At 34.7% G+C, this 20,314-nt stretch overlaps 3 pseudogenes across 3 annotated transcripts; all 3 read left to right on the plus strand.

The window, feature by feature from the left end:
- Window positions 1-678: 678 nt before the first annotated feature.
- On the plus strand, window positions 679-2,410 carry LOC144550951 (anthocyanidin 5,3-O-glucosyltransferase pseudogene; annotated as a pseudogene). The gene has a single exon (XR_013510730.1). The product of XR_013510730.1 is annotated as an anthocyanidin 5,3-O-glucosyltransferase pseudogene (transcript).
- Window positions 2,411-9,036: 6,626 nt separating this feature from the next.
- On the plus strand, window positions 9,037-10,717 carry LOC144550952 (anthocyanidin 5,3-O-glucosyltransferase pseudogene; annotated as a pseudogene). The gene has a single exon (XR_013510731.1). The product of XR_013510731.1 is annotated as an anthocyanidin 5,3-O-glucosyltransferase pseudogene (transcript).
- A 6,686-nt stretch (window positions 10,718-17,403) lies between these two features.
- LOC144550953 (anthocyanidin 5,3-O-glucosyltransferase pseudogene) lies at window positions 17,404-18,958 on the plus strand (annotated as a pseudogene). The gene has a single exon (XR_013510732.1). The product of XR_013510732.1 is annotated as an anthocyanidin 5,3-O-glucosyltransferase pseudogene (transcript).
- The last annotated feature ends 1,356 nt before the right edge of the window (window positions 18,959-20,314 follow it).

The following is a 20,314-nucleotide window of genomic DNA, read 5'->3' on the forward strand; positions in this document are numbered from 1 at the left end:
AAGGATAATGAGAATTTTGATTCAGAAGCTAATGCATTTCGTTCCTTCTTTATTTTTTAAATATTCAAATTGGCCAAGATTTGGTGTTGAAATTGGAGAATATATTCAATTTTATTTTGGCTGTTTCTTAAATTATAATCTACTATTTGTTTTTTTAATCCAAAGAATGACCTTTAAACTCTTTTCTTCTTTATACAAGACTTTATATAAATATATTTTTATTGAAGAAGCATCCAAGGTTTTATATTATTAGATGGACAAGACTCCCGAGTTATAAATCTAGCCTTCTCTAAGATTAACAACATTTTGTTACATAACTATATTTGAAATTAGTCATTATTAAACAATTCATCACAATTTTTTTAAATATGTGTAATCATTTTGGTATATTTTTAAGGTCAAACACTAAAGTTCTCGTTTGCTCTCATTATTAACTAATACATAATTGTGCAATCAATCATTAAATTAATCATATTTAAACAAATCGGTCAAAACAGACTTTCAATCCCCACGGCAATATGTGACCAGCACTTGACTAATTAAAAAAAAAAACTCTTGCATGTATGCAGCAGATTGCATATTCATGGTGTCTGACGATGGTAAGATTCGGAGATGAGAAGCAATTCCATGTATCCATTGTCTTCGTATCGTATTAATTGCGTGTGCAGCTATGCTTCTTTCCACTGACAGAAACAAATTCTTGGCCACAACAAATTGCTATAAGAGAAGCCCCAAACTTGCAAACTTTTCTCAAACCATAGTGTTACATAGCAAATCTCTTAATCAACCAATTATTGATGAAGAGCAAGAAGGTGGTTTTGTATCCCTCCATGGGTGCTGGTCACCTTGTGCCAATGGTAGAACTAGCCAAGCAGTTTGTTCGCCGCGGCATCTCTGTCTCCATACCGGTGATGACTGTCGGACCCGTATCAGACTTGGTCTCACAAATTTTCAATTCCAATCCAAGCATCTCATTTCACATCCTCCCACAGTCTCCTCCGACAAATCCGCACCCAGTACGAATTGTCAACTTATTCAACATGTTGAAACTCAACAATGACAGTCTTCGCTCGTTTCTGGTAGAGCAGTCTGAAACCTCACTGATCTCCGGTGTTGTTCTAGACATGTTTTGTGTCGATGCACTAGATGTGACTTCTGAGTTAGGCATTCCTGCCTATTTTTTCTTCACATGTGGTGCTGCAACCTTGGCTGTACTTTTGCAACTTCCGACGTATTTTGCCACAAGCTCTATTGGTGCTCTAAAGGACATTGGTAAAACCCCACTAATCTTCCCTGGTGTTCCACCATTACCAGCATCGCATCTCCCGAAAGAATTTTCTGACCCCGAAACAGAGCAGTATAAATTTATCATGCACCTCTGCGATCGATTGCCAGAGGGAAAGGGAATACTTATTAATTCATTTGAGTCATTGGAGCCTCGAGCTGTCATGGCTCTGAAAAATGGGCTCTGTTTGCCGAATCGTTCCCCACCATCTATTTATTGCATCGGCCCATTAGTTGCTGGTAGAGCAAAAAAGGAAGAGCAGCATCCGTGTCTGTCATGGCTGGATGCTCAACCAAATGAAAGCGTGGTATTTCTCTGCTTTGGCAGCATGGGTTCCTTTCCCGTAGAGCAACTCAAGGAGATTGCAATCGGGTTAGAGAATAGTGGCCAGAGATTCCTGTGGGTTGTGCGGAGCCCATCAAATCCTGACCCTGCCAAAATCTCCATACCAACCACTGACCCAGATCTCGATATACTGTTGCCAGAAGGGTTCTTGGACAGAACCAGAGATCAGGGCATGATTGTAAAACATTGGGCTCCACAGGTTGAGATTCTAAAACATGAATCAGTTGGTGGTTTTGTGAGTCACTGTGGTTGGAATTCCACACTGGAGGCAGTGAGTTTCGGTGTACCGATGATATGTTGGCCGTTGTATGCAGAGCAGAAGATGAATAAGGTGTTCTTGGTAGAAGAAATGAAGGCCGGCATCGAATTGAAGGGGTATGACGAAGATTTTGTGCGGGCGGATGAATTAGAAGCTAAAGTGAAATGGATCATCGAGTCACAGGGGGCTGTGGAACTCAGGAATCGGATGGTGGAGATGAAGGAGAGTGCAATTGAGGCCATGAAAGAAGGAGGTTCATCTTTCAGTGCTTTTGCTGAGTTCTTAGAATGTTTGAACTAAGAATAATACATCCATGTGATGTACCTGATATGAAATTATAGTGTTTCAATAGATTTTGGTTAAATTCACTTCAGTTGAAAATTTTAAATTAAGAATAGTTAGATGAATTATAAGGAGGTAAATAAGAAGTACTTTATTTTTGTATTTTTGTATTTTGTATCAGAATGAGGTTAGGAACTTTCACCTCATGGTATATATTGGAGTGAAAAATAATTATTTTATTATCATTCTCAAATAAAATAAAACTTCTTCTTTTTATGCCACAAAATAATTTTATTATTTTATTATCATGCAATGCAATGGGTTAAAAAGGAAGATAAGATTTGAAAATTCATGATCAAAGTGCTTTATATGCCACAAAATAATGGACTGTGCGAGTCATAATTTTTTCAAAAGTCATTAGAAGAGTGTATATACTACAATTTTGTCAATGTTTTATGATATGAAAAATGAGAGATGACATCACGATTAGTTTATGGGATGAAGATTGGAGAGAAGGGATCCTTAAATTGCGGTTCAAGGGTTTATATACATTTTCATGGAGCAAGGAAGTGTCTCTTACTCCAGACTGCAAACACAAGCAGCCTGTTCAGACCGATCACCACACAAAGGGCTCATTCTAAGTTTGAAGCATTTCATCAGATAATAGACCAGTGCTCAAGGTTAATATTGTCACAAGAAAATATAGACGATGCAATGTGGAAGAGTCAACCGGTTTGTTCACTGTCAAATCTGCTTATAATGTGCTAGAGAATGGACCAAGAATCAAAAGCAAATTGCACCGTCTTTGAAAGTTACCAGCATTACCATGGTTCAGATTTTTTTTTTTTTAAGGTTAATGGTTTTACCGGTAACGTTTGTATTGATAAAAACATTGATCACAAGTTCTAGGATTATATACACCTCATCAATATTGTAAGAAAACTATAAAAAACCTAAGTTTGCCGGAAGATAGAAAAAAATTTATATCCAAAGTAAAAATGAAGCCCTCCAGACGTCAGAGTCAGCAAATTAAAGAGCATTCAATTATGCACATCCATCGTCGCCGCATTGATGGTGGTTCAGAAATTTTGCATGGTTATTATTGTTGAATAGTCTTGACCACAGAAAATTTAAATTAAAGGGGATTCAATCTGATCAGCATTTGCTACCTGTGCCGAGTGTCACAAGAAACTTCTATGCATCTATTTAGAGAATGTGTGTTCTCGAAGCTACTATACACTCGGATTTTCAATCTACTGTTTTCTCAAAATAGTGCACAATTCGCTGGAGATGAAAACTGTGAAGTAACGTTGCTTGATAACAAGAAACCTAAGAAATTGAGGGGATTATTAGTTTATTACTAATTGCAATATTTATAATATGGCGAGAGCGCTGTGTAAGACTGTTTAGAGAACAGTTTCAAATGATTGAAGATCTCGCAGAAGAAGTGATGATTTAGAAAATCAAACAATGCAGAGATTCCTTTTTGAGTTAATGCAGAGGATACGAATTCAATGATTTGTGGTTCGCCACAAGCCCACAACCAAACAATGATTTGTGGTTTGTCTTTATCTTTTATATAGCACACATACTGGTAGTGGTTGTTTCCTGTTCTTATCTGTACTGGAACAGTTGCATATGTTGACGTCTCAGCTGACATCCATGCCCATATATGCCAACATTTTTATTCATAGAAAAAATGAAAAAAAAAAACAAAAATTAAAAATAAGAAATGTTGTGTGGGAAATTGAAAAATAAAAAGGCAGGAATGAGTCATGGTGTTCTGTAGGAACGCCATAGTACTTCTCAAACAGGAGGGAAAAAAAAAACGGAGTTGTCATGATCCATCCATACCTACGGAGTTTTTACTTGTGTTACTAAAGTCTATCATATCTATCAGCATTTCAATTAAATCCGTAGTTATGGATGGATCATAGCGGTCAGTTTTTTTGTTTTTTTTTTTCCTTTTTTCTGGGTTGGATAAGTCATGGCATTCAATGATTTTTTTTTTCTTTCTTTTCTTTTCTTTATGATTTGAGATCTCTCGTGGCGTCTTTCAAGGATGCCATGGTCTTCCTACTCATTTTTAAATTTTCCACCCAACATTTTCTACTTTTATTTTTCTTATTTTTTCAGTTTTCTATTAATAAAAATTTCGGCCATATACACACTTGGCCATACAAAGTTCAAAGTTTGTTTGTCCACTCAAATATATGCGAGTTATACTTTCCCAAGTTGCACCTCAGGGTAAATTGATTGAAGATATGAACATCTCCTCTCTCTCTGTTTTATTTTTTGTTTTTTGGATGAAGTCATTTTAGTAAGAACCACGAATAAAATGAATATTATTTTTTAATTTATAATTAAGGATGTAGAACAGTAGAGGTGTACATGAAGTTTCTGTTGTTGGATATAGTTCAATAAAGATACAAACATGTGTATTAAAATAGTTATTAATATCAAATTGATATACTTGTCTTAATATATCTTCTGTGGCTCTGTTATTTTTTTTCTTTTTGATTCACAAATAACTAACCTTTTTAGTTTTCACCATCATTACTAAATTTAATAAAAATTAAGCATATTAAATTAAAGCTGGCTAGTTGCACAATTCAATTCTAACAAATAAAACAGAGAAGGCTCAAGATTCACATTATAGTTTTGCATGTATTTTTTTTTTTTTTGAAGAAAGTGGGTGTAATTCACCGATTTCATTAGAAACAATAGAACAGTTTATCTGAAAAGAGTTTCAAACAGCTAGAATTTTGTCATAATTATTACAAAACATAGATTCATTTCAAAACAACACCTAACCTAAACAAAAGCAAAAATGTCCAAGAACCAGCCTGGAAGAAACTCAAGACTGGTACACCTATTGGTTAGTAACTGTTGGGTTTTGAGGCTATCCAATGCCATTAGACTTAAACTGTGAAAAGAACATAAAATAAAAAAAAAAATTACTTTTAACTTAAGCCGAGAATTAAAAAGGGGTATGTCGGAAAGCCAACCGAGAGTTCCTTCTCCAGTCTTTCATTACAATGACCATTTTAATCATTTATAGGTCTACTCCTTGATTGATTTTTAAAACTTTAATCTACTTACAAATTAAATAGATTAATATAACATTTCTACCTTGTTTCCAAATTTCAATTGCAATGTAGACCGACTCGCTTCGGAGCACCAGACATCTGATGCCTCTATCAGTTATCCACCAGGACTAACTAGAGAGCAGTTTATTTCTTTTGCCAGAATACCATAAACTGTGGAATTATGCAAAAACACTATTCACTAGAAAGGCGTAATAACACTATTCACGACCCGCAGTTATTCTAATTCACTAATAAGCAAAAACAGAAATACTGCGACTTTCGCAAAAATACTATTCACCGATCTCGTAAATACTATTCAACAACTCAAAATATTATACGTGAGTTATGTATAAGTTTCATTTCTAACCGAAATACTATTCACGAAAGAAACCGAGAAAGAGATAAAATAGATTACCGAACTGATCAGACATATTCGATATCTCAGAAATTAGTGATTTTCCCTCTACCCCTCTACCCCTCCACCCTTATTTATAGGCATATTTGGGATTGCCAAATTACCAAAATACCCTCATGAATAGTAAGGTGGTTCCAAAGTGAAAAGACCAAAATGCCCTCGGTGGATAAGGATGATGACATGTATGGATAAGGATGAAGTCAAAAGACCAAAATGCCCTCGGTCCAAATTCAATTAATATCCATATAATTATTCTGAACAATTATATTTCTTGCGTTGTTGTTTCGGTAACTTTTATACAACGTGCCGTGCATGCTTATAAATTAACCTTTCTTTTTGCTTGTCATTTTTATATGACATTTATAATTTAATTATATCACGTATAATTAATTATGACCATCTTATTATTAATCATAATTAATTTATAATTAATCAATAAGATTCTCCGATTACATCCTATACGGTGTGACCCAATAGGATCTGTGTTATGTTGGTAAATAGAATTAAAACTGTTTTAACTTCTACAAATCATAGGAGGCACCTGGCAGATGCATTATGACCATCCAATTACACAGATAATGCTGTACTGTACAATATCACGATCCAGTAAACTATTTACTTGTGTCAATTATTTTGTCTCATAGCTATCAGATCAGTTTCAAGGTAGGTGCGTGTCATCCTTGCAAACTTAATCTTTTTTTGATCCTGAGCAGATTAGCAAATATGATTACTCTTGTAATCATATCGTTAGCAGACAATTTTACTCTATCAAGAGGCCTAGTGATACTATTACTCGTATAGAAATACGGGGAACAATAGTACTTTTGGTAAACCATCTCTTCTCCGCATAAGTTATGTGTAATGAAGTGCTATTGTTATAGCTACTTTTTACGGATAGCATTAGACAATACTCACATACACATCTCTTATGTAGGAAAGATTAATAACTCATACTTTAGAACTTAACACTGAATGAAAACATTAATGACATGAACACAATTCCATTTAATGTTTTATTCGGGGTCTGTCAAATATCATGTTTTTGTAAAACTTAACCATCTTTATTTACATACTAACTTTATAGCAGTCAATTAGTGTTCCTGCTAATTACCCCGGTTAGAGATTTTTAAGAGTATATATCATCTAAATTCACATACTAATCCTCCTTGACTCCTATAGTCACTAAATTATGACAAGAAAGATCAACAACATCCAAAGGCATAAGTAATGATAACTTAAGTAATTGATTAGTTCCCAAAGACTTGCACTAGAATGTAGCTAAAGAGATAATTTTGACACCTACTGACACCTAATTGTTTCTTTCCAACTATATGGTCCAAATGATGGTTCCTCTAACTAATTCAACCATACATTTGTCTTTGAGGGGGATTAAAGTATCAATCAACCACAAATCAACAATATTAGCACACTCAAAATTAAAATTGTCACGAGTAGCGATCCAAGTCCAAATTGAACGAATAAAAAAACAATACATAAATAAGTGATCAGCAGATTCAAAATCTTTACAGAACAAACAACTAGCGTCTCCCGACAAACCTTTTTCACTAAGAACTTCCTTTGTTAACAATTTATTTCTTTTCAATAACCATAAGAAAACTTTAATCTTAAGAGAAATTTTTGATTCCCAAATGGAGTCATAGTCATAATTGGTCATTTCACCATACTCTAACTATTTTTGTAATAAGAATGGACAGAGAAAAGCCCGTGAATTAGACAATCTCCATTGAAGAGAGTCAAGGGCTGTGGGGTCAGGGGTAAGGGCTGTAAGTTTGGCATGTAGGTTTCAAGCTAGCACACAGACCGATTAATTCAAGGATAATGAGAATTTTGATTCAGAGGCTAATGCATTTCGTTCCTTCTTTGTTAAATATTTGATTTGGCTAAGATTTGGTGTTGAAATTGGAGAATATATCCAATTTGATTTTGGCTTTTTCATAAATTATAATGTACTATTTGTTTTTTTAATCCAAAAAATGATCTTTAAACTCTCAACTTCTTCATACAATACTTTATATAAAGAGTAAGACTTGGGTGCTATGGATAGCATAAAGTCATCCATGCTACGGCTTCAAAAATCTATCGTATAAACTCCGAACTTTGATTTAAGTAGCTATCTTAGCTATGGATAGCATAAGGTCATCCATACCCTACCCATACCCGTTAAAAATATGTCTTACTCTACCCTATCCATACCCGTTAAAACTAGTGGATAACGAAACGGTAGTAGACGAATAACAAAAAAAATATAAATATAATAGTTTTATTATTTTTTTACAAATAAACCATCGAAACTTGTCATGCCATTTATAAGCAATCACAATTACTAATATCAAATTAAAATACAAATATACAATCAATTCTAACTAATAGTTTTTTATGAAGCAAAAAAAAAATCACAAGTATCTTTTCTAACAAATTCAATTTGTTAAATAACAAAACATTCAAATAAAAAGTACAATGTTTAGCATAATATTATTCTTTCAATAAAATGCATACATTTTCTCATGATATAATTACCCGTGACGCAACGGGTACGAAATAGTCTTTATCTGTACCCATACTCGTTTATCTAACAAAAAAAAAATCCTTACCTATATTCATACCCAATCAATTAACGAAAAAAAATCTTACCCATACCCGTCTTATCGAATACGATACAAATAGGATAAATGGGTACACGGATGTCATTGACACCCCTAAATCAAAGTTCGAAATTTATACGATAGATTTTTAAAGCCGTAACACATATAATCTTATGCTATCTCTAACACCCAAGCCTTACTCTTATAGCCTTATATAAATATATTTTTTATTGAAGAAGCATCTAAGGTTTTATATTAGATAAACATGACTCCATATTTATATCACTGGCCTTCCCTAAGATTAACAATATTTTGTTACATAACTATATTTGAAATTAGTTATTATTAAACAATTCATCATAATTTTTTTTAAAATATGGGTAGTCATCTTGGTATATTTTTAGGATCAAACACTAAGGTTCTCGTTTGCTCTCATTATTGACTAATACATAATTGTGTAATCAATCATTAAATTAATTACATTTAAAGAAATAGATCAAAATAGACTTTCAATCCCCACGGCAATACATGTCTGGCACTTGACTAATTAAACAAAAAAACTCTTTTATGCTGCAGTTTGCATATTCATGGTGTCTAACGATGGTAAGATTCGGAGATGAGAAGCAATTCCATGTATCCATTTTCTTATTTTCTCAAACTTGTTCCACCCCAAATAGAAAAAACTGAACCAGAGTCTTCATATCGTATTAATTGCGTGTGTTGCTATGTTTCTTTCAACTCGAGAGAAGCAAATTCTGAGCCACAACAAATTACTATTAAAGAAGCCCTAGACGTGCAAGTTTTTCTCAAACCATACTGTCACATAGCAAATCCCTTAATCAATCAATTATTGATGAAGAGCAAGAAGGTGGTTTTGTATCCCTCCATGGGTGCTGGTCACCTTGTGCCAATGGTAGAACTAGCCAAGCAGTTTGTTCGCCGGGGCATCTCCGTCTCCATACCTGTGATGACTGTCGGACCCGCATCAGACTTGGTCTCAGAAATTTGCAATTCCAATCCAAACATCTCATTTCACATCCTCCCACAGTCTCCTCCGACAAATCCGCACCCAGTACGAATTGTCAACTTATTCAACATGTTGAAACTCAACAATGACAGTCTTCGCTCGTTTCTGGTAGAGCAGTCTGAAACCTCACCAATCTCTGGTGTTGTTCTAGACATGTTTTGTGTCGATGCACTAGATGTGACTTCTGAGTTTGGCATTCCTGCCTATTTTTTCTTCACATGTGGTGCTGCAACCTTGGCTGTATTTTTGCAACTTCCGACATATTTTGCCACGCGCTCTATTGGTGCTCTGAAGGACATTGGTAAAACCCCGCTACTCTTCCCTGGTGTTCCACCATTACCAGCATCGGATCTCCCAAAAGAATTTTCTGACCCCGAAACAGAGCAGTATAAATTTATGATGCACCTCTGTGATCGATTACCAGAGGGAAAGGGAATACTTATTAATTCATTTGAGTCGTTGGAGCCTCGAGCTGTCATGGCTCTGAAAAATGGGCTCTGTTTGCCGAATCGTTCCCCACCATCTATTTATTGCATCGGCCCATTAGTTGCTGGTAGAGCAAAAAAGGAAGAGCAGCATCCGTGTCTATCATGGCTGGATGCTCAACCAAATGAAAGCGTGGTATTTCTCTGCTTTGGCAGCATGGGTTCCTTTCCCGTAGAGCAACTCAAGGAGATTGCAATCGGGTTAGAGAATAGTGGCCAGAGATTCCTGTGGGTTGTGCGGAGCCCATCAAATCCTGACCCTGCCAAAATCTCCATACCAACCACTGACCCAGATCTCGATATACTGTTGCCAGAAGGGTTCTTGGACAGAACCAGAGATCGGGGCATGATTGTAAAACATTGGGCTCCACAGGTCGAGATTCTAAAACATGAATCAGTTGGTGGTTTTGTGAGTCACTGTGGTTGGAATTCCACACTGGAGGCGGTGAGTTTCGGTGTACCGATGATATGTTGGCCGTTGTATGCAGAGCAGAAGATGAATAAGGTGTTCTTGGTAGAAGAAATGAAGGCCGGCATCGAATTGAAGGGGTATGACGAAGATTTTGTGCGGGCGGATGAATTAGAAGCTAAAGTGAAATGGATGATCGAGTCACAGGGGGCTGTGGAACTCAGGAATCGGATGGTGGAGATGAAGGAGAGTGCAATTGAGGCCATGAAAGAAGGAGGTTCATCTTTCAGTGCTTTTGCTGAGTTCTTAGAATGTTTGAACTAAGAATAATACATCCATGTGATGTACCTGATATGAAATTATAGTGTTTCAATAGATTTTGGTTAAATTCACTTCAGTTGAAAATTTTAAATTAAGAATAGTTAGATGAATTATAAGGAGGTAAATAAGAAGTACTTTATTTTTGTATTTTGTATTTTGTATCAGAATGAGGTTAGGAACTTTCACCTCATGGTATATATTGGAGTGAAAAATAATTATTTTATTATCATTCTCAAATAAAATAAAACTTCTTCTTTTTATGCCACAAAATAATTTTATTATTTTATTATCATGCAATGCAATGGGTTAAAAAGGAAGATAAGATTTGAAAATTCATGATCAAAGTGCCATAAAATAAAACTTCTTCTTTATATGCCACAAAATAATGGACTGTGCGAGTCATAATTTTTTCAAAAGTCATTAGAAGAGTGTATATACTACAATTTTGTCAATGTTTTATGATATGAAAAATGAGAGATGACATCACGATTAGTTTATGGGATGAAGATTGGAGAGAAGGGATCCTTAAATTGCGGTTCAAGGGTTTATATACATTTTCATGGAGCAAGGAAGTGTCTCTTACTCCAGACTGCAAACACAAGCAGCCTGTTCAGACCGATCACCACACAAAGGGCTCATTCTAAGTTTGAAGCATTTCATCAGATAATAGACCAGTAGTCAAGGTTAATATTCTCACAAGAAAATATAGACCATGCAATGTGGAAGAGTCAACCGGTTTGTTCATTGTCAAATCTGCTTATTATGTGCTAGAGAATGGACCAAGAATCAAAAGCAAATTGCACCGTCTTTGAAAGTTACCAGCATTACCACGGTTCAGATTTTTTTTTTTTTTAAGGTTAATGGTTTTACCGTTAACGTTTGTATTGATAAAAACATTGATCACAAGTTCTAGGATTATATACACCTCATCAATATTGTAAGAAAACTATAAAAAACCTAAGTTTGCCGGAAGATAGAAAAAAGTTTATATCCAAAGTAAAAATGAAGCCCTCCAGACGTCAGAGTCAGCAAATTAAAGAGCATTCAATTATGCACATCCATCGTCGCCGCATTGATGGTGGTTCAGAAATTTTGCATGGTTATTATTGTTGAATAGTCTTGACCACAGAAAATTTAAATTAAAGGGGATTCAATCTGATCAGCATTTGCTACCTGTGCCGAGTGTCACAAGAAACTTCTATGCATCTATTTAGAGAATGTGTGTTCTCGAAGCTACTATACACTCGGATTTTCAATCTACTGTTGTCTCAAAATAGTGCACAATTCGCTGGAGATGAAAACTGTGAAGTAACGTTGCTTGATAACAAGAAGCCTAAGAAATTGAGGGGATTATTAGTTTATTACTAATTGCAATATTTATAATATGGCGAGAGCGCTGTGTAAGACTGTTTAGAGAACAGTTTCAAACGATTGAAGATCTCGCAGAAGAAGTGATGATTTAGAAAATCAAACAATGCAGAGATTCCTTTTTGAGTTAATGCAGAGGATACGAATTCAATGATTTGTGATTCGCCACAAGCCCACAACCAAACAATGATTTTTGGTTTGTCTTTATCTTTTATATAGCACACATACTGGTAGTGGTTGTTTCCTGTTCGCAACTCGCAATCGAGGTACATTCTTATCTGTACTGGAACAGTTGCATTTGTTGACGTCTCAGCTGACATCCATGCCCATATATGCCAACATTTTTATTCATAGAAAAAATGAAAAAAAAAACAAAAATTAAAAATAAGAAATGTTGTGTGGAAAATTGAAAAATAAAAAGGCAGGAATGAGTCATGGTGTTCTGTAGGAACGCCATAGTACTTCTCAAACAGGAGGAAAAAAAAAAAAAAACTGAGTTGTCATGATCCATCCATACCTACGGAGTTTTTACTTGTGTTACTCAAGTCTATCATATCTATCAGCATTTCAATTAAATCCGTAGTTATGGATGGATCATAGCGGTCAGTTTTTTTTTTTTTTCCTTTTTTCTGGGTTGGATAAGTCATGGCATTCAATGATTTTTTTTTCTTTTCTTTTCTTTATGATTTGAGATCTCTCGTGGCGTCCTGCAAGGACGCCATGGTCTTCCTACTCATTTTTAAATTTTCTACCCAACATTTTCTATTTTTATTTTTCTTATTTTTTAGTTTTTCTATTAATAAAAATTTCGGCCATATACACATTTGGCCATACAAAGTTCAAAGTTTGTTTGTCCACTCAAATATATGCGAGTTATACTTTCCCAAGTTGCACCTCAGGGTAAATTGATTGAAGATATGAACATCTCCTCTCTCTCTGTTTTTTTTTTTTTTTTTTGGATGAAGTCATTTTAGTAAGAACCACGAATAAAATGAATATTATTTTTTAATTTATAATTAAGGATGTAGAACAGTAGAGGTGTACATGAAGTTTCTGTTGTTGGATATAGTTCAATAAAGATACAAACATGTGTATTAAAATAGTTATTAATATCAAATTGATATACTTGTCTTAATATATCTTCTGTGGCTCTGTTATTTTTTTTCTTTTTGATTCACAAATAACTAACCTTTTTAGTTTTCACCATCATTACTAAATTTAATAAAAATTAAGCATATTAAATTAAAGCTGGCTAGTTGCACAATTCAATTCTAACAAATAAAACAGAGAAGGCTCAAGATTCACATTATAGTTTTGCATGTATTTTTTTTTTTTTGAAGAAAGTGGGTGTAATTCACCGATTTCATTAGAAACAATAGAACAGTTTATCTGAAAAGAGTTTCAAACAGCTAGAATTTTGTCATAATTATTACAAAACATAGATTCATTTCAAAACAACACCTAACCTAAACAAAAGCAAAAATGTCCAAGAACCAGCCTGGAAGAAACTCAAGACTGGTACACCTATTGGTTAGTAACTGTTGGGTTTTGAGGCTATCCAATGCCATTAGACTTAAACTGTGAAAAGATCATAAAATAAAAAAAAATTACTTTTAACTTAAGCCGAGAATTAAAAAGGGGTATGTCGGAAAGCCAACCGAGAGTTCCTTCTCCAGTCTTTCATTACAATGACCATTTTAATCATTTATAGATCTACTCCTTGATTGATTTTTAAAACTTTAATCTACTTACAAATTAAATAGATTAATATAACATTTCTACCTTGTTTCCAAATTTCAATTGCAATGTAGACCGACTCGCTTCGGAGCACCAGACATCTGATGCCTCTATCAGTTATCCACCAGGACTAACTAGAGAGCAGTTTATTTCTTTTGCCAGAATACCATAAACTGTGGAATTATGCAAAAACACTATTCACTAGAAAGGCGTAATAACACTATTCACGACCCGCAGTTATTCTAATTCACTAATAAGCAAAAACAGAAATACTGCGACTTTCGCAAAAATACTATTCACCGATCTCGTAAATACTATTCAACAACTCAAAATATTATACGTGAGTTATGTATAAGTTTCATTTCTAACCGAAATACTATTCACGAAAGAAACCGAGAAAGAGATAAAATAGATTACCGAACTGATCAGACATATTCGATATCTCAGAAATTAGTGATTTTCCCTCTACCCCTCTACCCCTCCACCCTTATTTATAGGCATATTTGGGATTGCCAAATTACCAAAATACCCTCATGAATAGTAAGGTGGTTCCAAAGTGAAAAGACCAAAATGCCCTCGGTGGATAAGGATGATGACATGTATGGATAAGGATGAAGTCAAAAGACCAAAATGCCCTCGGTCCAAATTCAATTAATATCCATATAATTATTCTGAACAATTATATTTCTTGCGTTGTTGTTTCGGTAACTTTTATACAACGTGCCGTGCATGCTTATAAATTAACCTTTCTTTTTGCTTGTCATTTTTATATGACATTTATAATTTAATTATATCACGTATAATTAATTATGACCATCTTATTATTAATCATAATTAATTTATAATTAATCAATAAGATTCTCCGATTACATCCTATACGGTGTGACCCAATAGGATCTGTGTTATGTTGGTAAATAGAATTAAAACTGTTTTAACTTCTACAAATCATAGGAGGCACCTGGCAGATGCATTATGACCATCCAATTACACAGATAATGCTGTACTGTACAATATCACGATCCAGTAAACTATTTACTTGTGTCAATTATTTTGTCTCATAGCTATCAGATCAGTTTCAAGGTAGGTGCGTGTCATCCTTGCAAACTTAATCTTTTTTTGATCCTGAGCAGATTAGCAAATATGATTACTCTTGTAATCATATCGTTAGCAGACAATTTTACTCTATCAAGAGGCCTAGTGATACTATTACTCGTATAGAAATACGGGGAACAATAGTACTTTTGGTAAACCATCTCTTCTCCGCATAAGTTATGTGTAATGAAGTGCTATTGTTATAGCTACTTTTTACGGATAGCATTAGACAATACTCACATACACATCTCTTATGTAGGAAAGATTAATAACTCATACTTTAGAACTTAACACTGAATGAAAACATTAATGACATGAACACAATTCCATTTAATGTTTTATTCGGGGTCTGTCAAATATCATGTTTTTGTAAAACTTAACCATCTTTATTTACATACTAACTTTATAGCAGTCAATTAGTGTTCCTGCTAATTACCCCGGTTAGAGATTTTTAAGAGTATATATCATCTAAATTCACATACTAATCCTCCTTGACTCCTATAGTCACTAAATTATGACAAGAAAGATCAACAACATCCAAAGGCATAAGTAATGATAACTTAAGTAATTGATTAGTTCCCAAAGACTTGCACTAGAATGTAGCTAAAGAGATAATTTTGACACCTACTGACACCTAATTGTTTCTTTCCAACTATATGGTCCAAATGATGGTTCCTCTAACTAATTCAACCATACATTTGTCTTTGAGGGGGATTAAAGTATCAATCAACCACAAATCAACAATATTAGCACACTCAAAATTAAAATTGTCACGAGTAGCGATCCAAGTCCAAATTGAACGAATAAAAAAACAATACATAAATAAGTGATCAGCAGATTCAAAATCTTTACAGAACAAACAACTAGCGTCTCCCGACAAACCTTTTTCACTAAGAACTTCCTTTGTTAACAATTTATTTCTTTTCAATAACCATAAGAAAACTTTAATCTTAAGAGAAATTTTTGATTCCCAAATGGAGTCATAGTCATAATTGGTCATTTCACCATACTCTAACTATTTTTGTAATAAGAATGGACAGAGAAAAGCCCGTGAATTAGACAATCTCCATTGAAGAGAGTCAAGGGCTGTGGGGTCAGGGGTAAGGGCTGTAAGTTTGGCATGTAGGTTTCAAGCTAGCACACAGACCGATTAATTCAAGGATAATGAGAATTTTGATTCAGAGGCTAATGCATTTCGTTCCTTCTTTGTTAAATATTTGATTTGGCTAAGATTTGGTGTTGAAATTGGAGAATATATCCAATTTGATTTTGGCTTTTTCATAAATTATAATGTACTATTTGTTTTTTTAATCCAAAAAATGATCTTTAAACTCTCAACTTCTTCATACAATACTTTATATAAAGAGTAAGACTTGGGTGCTATGGATAGCATAAAGTCATCCATGCTACGGCTTCAAAAATCTATCGTATAAACTCCGAACTTTGATTTAAGTAGCTATCTTAGCTATGGATAGCATAAGGTCATCCATACCCTACCCATACCCGTTAAAAATATGTCTTACTCTACCCTATCCATACCCGTTAAAACTAGTGGATAACGAAACGGTAGTAGACGAATAACAAAAAAAATATAAATATAATAGTTTTATTATTTTTTTACAAATAAACCATCGAAACTTGTCATGCCATTTATAAGCAATCACAATTACTAATATCAAATTAAAATACAAATATACAATCAATTCTAACTAATAGTTTTTTATGAAGCAAAAAAAAAATCACAAGTATCTTTTCTAACAAATTCAATTTGTTAAATAACAAAACATTCAAATAAAAAGTACAATGTTTAGCATAATATTATTCTTTCAATAAAATGCATACATTTTCTCATGATATAATTACCCGTGACGCAACGGGTACGAAATAGTCTTTATCTGTACCCATACTCGTTTATCTAACAAAAAAAAAATCCTTACCTATATTCATACCCAATCAATTAACGAAAAAAAATCTTACCCATACCCGTCTTATCGAATACGATACAAATAGGATAAATGGGTACACGGATGTCATTGACACCCCTAAATCAAAGTTCGAAATTTATACGATAGATTTTTAAAGCCGTAACACATATAATCTTATGCTATCTCTAACACCCAAGCCTTACTCTTATAGCCTTATATAAATATATTTTTTATTGAAGAAGCATCTAAGGTTTTATATTAGATAAACATGACTCCATATTTATATCACTGGCCTTCCCTAAGATTAACAATATTTTGTTACATAACTATATTTGAAATTAGTTATTATTAAACAATTCATCATAATTTTTTTTAAAATATGGGTAGTCATCTTGGTATATTTTTAGGATCAAACACTAAGGTTCTCGTTTGCTCTCATTATTGACTAATACATAATTGTGTAATCAATCATTAAATTAATTACATTTAAAGAAATAGATCAAAATAGACTTTCAATCCCCACGGCAATACATGTCTGGCACTTGACTAATTAAACAAAAAAACTCTTTTATGCTGCAGTTTGCATATTCATGGTGTCTAACGATGGTAAGATTCGGAGATGAGAAGCAATTCCATGTATCCATTTTCTTATTTTCTCAAACTTGTTCCACCCCAAATAGAAAAAACTGAACCAGAGTCTTCATATCGTATTAATTGCGTGTGTTGCTATGTTTCTTTCAACTCGAGAGAAGCAAATTCTGAGCCACAACAAATTACTATTAAAGAAGCCCTAGACGTGCAAGTTTTTCTCAAACCATACTGTCACATAGCAAATCCCTTAATCAATCAATTATTGATGAAGAGCAAGAAGGTGGTTTTGTATCCCTCCATGGGTGCTGGTCACCTTGTGCCAATGGTAGAACTAGCCAAGCAGTTTGTTCGCCGGGGCATCTCCGTCTCCATACCTGTGATGACTGTCGGACCCGCATCAGACTTGGTCTCAGAAATTTGCAATTCCAATCCAAACATCTCATTTCACATCCTCCCACAGTCTCCTCCGACAAATCCGCACCCAGTACGAATTGTCAACTTATTCAACATGTTGAAACTCAACAATGACAGTCTTCGCTCGTTTCTGGTAGAGCAGTCTGAAACCTCACCAATCTCTGGTGTTGTTCTAGACATGTTTTGTGTCGATGCACTAGATGTGACTTCTGAGTTTGGCATTCCTGCCTATTTTTTCTTCACATGTGGTGCTGCAACCTTGGCTGTATTTTTGCAACTTCCGACATATTTTGCCACGCGCTCTATTGGTGCTCTGAAGGACATTGGTAAAACCCCGCTACTCTTCCCTGGTGTTCCACCATTACCAGCATCGGATCTCCCAAAAGAATTTTCTGACCCCGAAACAGAGCAGTATAAATTTATGATGCACCTCTGTGATCGATTACCAGAGGGAAAGGGAATACTTATTAATTCATTTGAGTCGTTGGAGCCTCGAGCTGTCATGGCTCTGAAAAATGGGCTCTGTTTGCCGAATCGTTCCCCACCATCTATTTATTGCATCGGCCCATTAGTTGCTGGTAGAGAAAAAAAGGAAGAGCAGCATCCGTGTCTATCATGGCTGGATGCTCAACCAAATGAAAGTGTGGTATTTCTCTGCTTTGGCAGCATGGGTTCCTTTCCCGTAGAGCAACTCAAGGAGATTGCAATCGGGTTAGAGAATAGTGGCCAGAGATTCCTGTGGGTTGTGCGGAGCCCATCAAATCCTGACCCTGCCAAAATCTCCATACCAACCACTGACCCAGATCTCGATATACTGTTGCCAGAAGGGTTCTTGGACAGAACCAGAGATCGGGGCATGATTGTAAAACATTGGGCTCCACAGGTCGAGATTCTAAAACATGAATCAGTTGGTGGTTTTGTGAGTCACAGTGGTTGGAATTCCACACTGGAGGCGGTGAGTTTTGGTGTACCGATGATATGTTGGCCGTTGTATGCAGAGCAGAAGATGAATAAGGTGTTCTTGGTAGAAGAAATGAAGGCCGGCATCGAATTGAAGGGGTATGACGAAGATTTTGTGCGGGCGGATGAATTAGAAGCTAAAGTGAAATGGATCATTGAGTCACAGGGGGCTGTGGAACTCAGGAATCGGATGATGAAGATGAAGGAGAGTGCAATTGAGGCCATGAAAGAAGGAGGTTCATCTTTCGGTGCTTTTGCTGAGTTCTTAGAATGCTTGAACTAAGAATAATACATCCGTGTGATGTACTTGATATGAAATTATAGTGTTTCAATAGATTTTGGTTAAATTCACTTCAGTTGAAAATTTTAAATTAAGAATAGTTAGATGAATTATGAGGAGGTAAATAAGTACTTTATTAATTTTTGTATTTTGTTTCAGAATGAGGTCAGGAACTTTCACCTCATGGTATATATTGGAGTGAAAAAATAATTATTGTTATCATTCTCAAAAGAGCGCCATGTAGTCTATAAATTGAGATGTTGTCATTTGTAATTTGTAGGAGAGTAAGGGAGTAAAAGAATATTGATAATTGAAGTTAAATTTGTGTTCTTCCTTTCACAAATCACTATTAAATATATTAAGTTCTTATCAAATACTAACAATATATATATACAAGTTACAACCATTTATAAGGTATCACGCTTCAACAAAAATGATAATTGAACTACATAACTGTAGTCAGTATGATAACAAAGAGAAATTTTATCAAGTAAATCTTTAAGCTCATGTGTATCGTGCTTTTGTTGAGTTCTTAGAATGTTTGATCTAGGAATATAGTGTGCAAGCTATTTTTATTTTTGGGTAAAATAAGTGCTTCTGGCTTATCTTAAAATGTCTTTTCTGACACCTCTAAATCCAGTTTCATAAAATCTAATTTTACCTTAACAACCAAAGAAACAGCAGAAAAAAAAAATCATGATCTGGAAAGTTATCTTCAAGGATTATGAAACCGGCTTTCGATATTTCTACAGATTAATTGATTCAATTTATGCCAATTTGCTATCAAATGAACGGATCCTTTGCTGATATCGGGATTCCGGACTAGATATAAGTAGTTTCTGCAAACTGTGTTCGACTAAATTCGCAGTGATCAGATCAGATTCGCTAGCCAGAATCCAAAATAACAGCGAGTGACTGAGTGTGTTATTACTGTCTGATTTTCATCAGATAAGGCCCTCAAGGTTTCTTGTTCCTAAGAGGGTCTCTGTTTCAACATCTGTATTTTGATTCAGTTCAATTTAATTAACTGCACCTTAAATAATTATTTCCAAGTTCCTTAAAACTTTTATATATTAACAACGCACACACAAATTACTAATTCCTTATTAAGAAACACTTACATGGTCACATACAAAAAGAAAAGGAAAACAATGTAAATATGGAATCAATCACACACATATACGGACACGCACACACCAAAATACTAACACCAAATACACAACGTAAACATCGATCAACACGCACGCACGCGCGCACACACCAAATACTAACACCAAATACACAATATAAATATCGACCAACACGCACGCACGCACGTGCGCGCACACCAAATACTAACACCAAAGCAGGAAGAAAGGCTTGGCCTTCCCTTAGCCCAATTGACTTGCCTCCTTTTAATTAATACGCTAATTAATTGGAAATTCTAC

Source organism: Carex rostrata, chromosome 3 (genome assembly GCF_964058835.1).
Source record: "Carex rostrata chromosome 3, lpCarRost1.2, whole genome shotgun sequence".
In the NCBI taxonomy this organism is placed as follows: domain Eukaryota; kingdom Viridiplantae; phylum Streptophyta; class Magnoliopsida; order Poales; family Cyperaceae; genus Carex; species Carex rostrata.